We start from the raw sequence: 3,280 nt of genomic DNA, 5'->3' as shown, positions 1-3,280 counted from the left end.
GTTAAGTCAGTTTAGTCCCAGCTGCTATTATGCCTGAAATCCTCTTTATGAGCCTCAGTTTCCTCATCTGTAAAGTGATAGTATGGATGAAAAGGGGCCAAAAACTATACCTGACAAGCTTAGAGGAGGCCTTCATGGTAGCCTTACAAACTCAGAGACTTAAAGTAACTACATGGGATGGTCTGAACTTAAAACTTTTAAACTAAAAGCACTTTATGGTGGGTAGTCATGTCCTAGGCTAGAATCTTCCCTGACAAAGGTGAATTTTCACCTTAACTGAGCCTGTCTGTTGTCTTTTTTGCATTTTGGTCACATCGCTGGAATGTCAAAGGAATTTCTTTTTTCTGGACCCCTCAGAGCACCGGCACCACACCAGAGCAGAGACCACAAATCCCCTCATTGTCACTGAGTTAATTGTTGACTGTTAACTCTCCTGTATCCACCTATGTAAAAGAAATACGTGTCTATCATTTTACTTTTTATCCAATTCCAGAGGTTTCCCTCCTTTGCTTTCTCCCACCTTCCTAATCTATCACCAGTGGATTTCACATAACCCACTTATGTCTTCTCTTTTGATTGAAATGTATAAAATAAGATGTAAAAATACCATTCTCTGGGACATTATCTCAATCAGTTGCGATTTTGCTTCCCAGAAATTATTGACAGTTTGGTTCAAATAATCACAAAAATTCTTTACAGGTTTGAATGCTCCTTATGTTGACAGCAGAGTTGAACTAGAAGACCTGGAAGACGGCAGATCGAGCAATCTAGGCTTCTACGACCAAAAGGCTCATAGTATGATGCATTTATGCTTCCCTGGGATAGAAATTAATGTGTTTCTCATCACCTGTAAAATTCCTCTTAGCATTTAGCACAATCTTGGAGCATAATAGGAACTCCATAAAGTCTGAATGAATGAATGAGCAAGTAAACAAATGAATGGAATGACCTGATTTAACCCAACTCTTCCTCACTTCCCCACAGCACCATCTTGGCGTGGCAAGGGTCCCCAATTTGCCTTTGTCCTTAACTGCCCTTTTCAGTTTCTCAATCCCCCCTAATCTTTTGAGAGCTATGGATTTAAAAGACAAAGAATTCCTTGTCCAGATATAATCTGCTTGCCACAGAACAGATTTATTTTTGTGGAAGAAAGCCCAGATGCTTGACTGGACTAAGGTGTGCTTTAGGACCCAACTGACCCAGAGCACCTGCTGAGTGCAGCTCCTCCTGAGCACTGTGCCCATGCTCTCAGGCCTGGCCAGGGCTGGAATATAGTTAGTGTCTTTCTAAAACAGAGTGAGCAGTCCGCTTGCCCCAGAAAGACCACAGTCTCTCTAGAAGTTCCTTTCTACTTTGACCAAGCGCATCTTCCTGTGGCCCATGGTTCGACTGCCTTGGAGGACCGAGAGCTTGATCTTCTCTAAATGGGCTTCACTCAGTCTCCCTGGGCATGAAGCTCTCTCATCTTCCCAGTGATTTGGTGTCATGCTCTTCACTTGCCATCAGAGGCCCAGAAAGGCCCAGGCAGCTGAGCCCAGGCCACACTGTCCCCTCCATGGGCTGAGGAAACACAGAGCTAACAAGTTTGACTCAAAAGCCCTGAAGTTATGAAATGATGAATAACAATTTGTCTGTTTCACACCTTCCGCTGAAGAGATGCAAAGTGAATTAGGAAGAGAACAGGCCCCAGGAGGAAACTGTTCCAGCTCCTAGTGGAGCAGCCCAGGAAAACTGCTGCCTTCAGTTGATGGCTCAGACGGGCAAATCAGATAAGACAGACAACAACCCAAGGGCCAGCCTGTTCAGGACAGCCAGTCCTTGCTCCCTTTCAGAGGGATAGGGGGTGGAGGTGTCTCTGAAGCTCTCACAGTGGGTTTACTTCCCCTTCCTGTTCCTCTCTCTGTACTTGTCGTTCCTCACTTCATCCACTGAGGTAGTTTGGGATTTAAAGACAAAGTAAAGAAGTCTTGGATTGAGTTTTCTAAAATTGTGGAGCTGGACAAAAGATGCTAAATTCATCATCCTGGGACCAGCAGCAGCTCCATTTCCAATCAGTACAATATGGTATTTAAAGGGATCTCTCTCTTTGTTGTTGTTCAGCTTTTATTTCAAAATCATAAACTTAACTCTGCAATCCAGCTAGACTTGGAAGGGGGGTAAGGAAAATATGGAACCCAATAAACTACGGTGAGAGCTCAAAGATTATAGAACATTCCAAGCAGATGGGGGTGAAGAGGTGCTCTCCTGAGCTACAGAAGGAATGGTCTGGAGGTTAAGGTAAAACACAGGTCATGTTTATTAGAGTTGTCCACAGTCAGCAGTGGTGATCTTCTTGCTGGTCTGGCCATTCCTGGACCCAAAGCGCTCCATGGCTGTCACAATATGCATGCTTTCTTTCAACTGTCTGAAGACCACATGTCTGTCACCCCACCACTCATTCTTGGCAGTGCAGATGAAAAACTGGGAAACATTTGTGTTAGGTCCAGCATTTGCCATGGATGAGATGCCAGGATGAAATTCTCATCATCAAATTTCTCCCCGCAGATGGACTTGCCCCCTGTGCCATTATGGCTCATGAAGTCACTACCCTGGCACACAAATCCCGGAATAATTCTGTGAAAGCAGGAACATTTATAACCAAATCCTTTCTCCCCAGCATTCAGAGCATGGAAGTTTTCTGCTGTCTTTGGAACTTTGCAAAAAAGCTCGAAGGAGACGTGGCCCAGGGGCTCACCATTGCCTTCAATGGCAATATCGAAGAACACGTTGGGATTCACCATGGCTGATACCAGGTACTCTGGGAACACAGGGTCTGCAAAGCTTCTCTCTCTCTCTCTTTTTTTTTTTTAAATGAAACTCTGAAGCTCTTGCTTTTTTCTCCACATGGCTACCTTGACTGTCTTTGAACTTGAAGAACCTGAGCACCCCTACTAAATCTATTAGATTGCTTGCTATGAAAGGGTGCTCCAAGTCTTAAAATGTTTTCCATCTATAATACTTAGAACAGTAACCTGCATATGACAGGCATTCAGCAGAATCTTTTTGGTGGGGATAACCCCTTCCAAGTCATACTGTAAAAACCTCACTGGAATAATTAAAATGAACCCCTCTATGCCCAGCTGGCATGGCTCAGTGGTTAAGTGTTGACCTATAATTCAGGAGGTCAGTTCTCAGTCAGGGCACATGCCTGGGTTGCGGGCTCAATCCCCAGTTGGGGGCATGCCGGAGGCAGCTGATCAATGACTCTCATCATTGATGTTTCTCTCTCTCTCCCCCTCCC

At 44.6% G+C, this 3,280-nt stretch overlaps 1 pseudogene across 1 annotated transcript; it reads right to left on the bottom strand.

Moving 5' to 3' along the window:
- Positions 1-2,298: 2,298 nt before the first annotated feature.
- LOC308555642 (peptidyl-prolyl cis-trans isomerase A pseudogene) lies at positions 2,299-2,780 on the bottom strand (annotated as a pseudogene). The gene has a single exon. The product of its transcript is annotated as a peptidyl-prolyl cis-trans isomerase A pseudogene (transcript).
- Positions 2,781-3,280: the final 500 nt, after the last annotated feature.

The sequence above is a fragment of the Miniopterus schreibersii genome (assembly GCF_964146895.1).
Source record: "Miniopterus schreibersii genome assembly, chromosome: 1".
Taxonomy (NCBI): Eukaryota; Metazoa; Chordata; class Mammalia; order Chiroptera; family Miniopteridae; genus Miniopterus; species Miniopterus schreibersii.
This window is presented reverse-complemented; position numbering and strand designations above follow the sequence as displayed.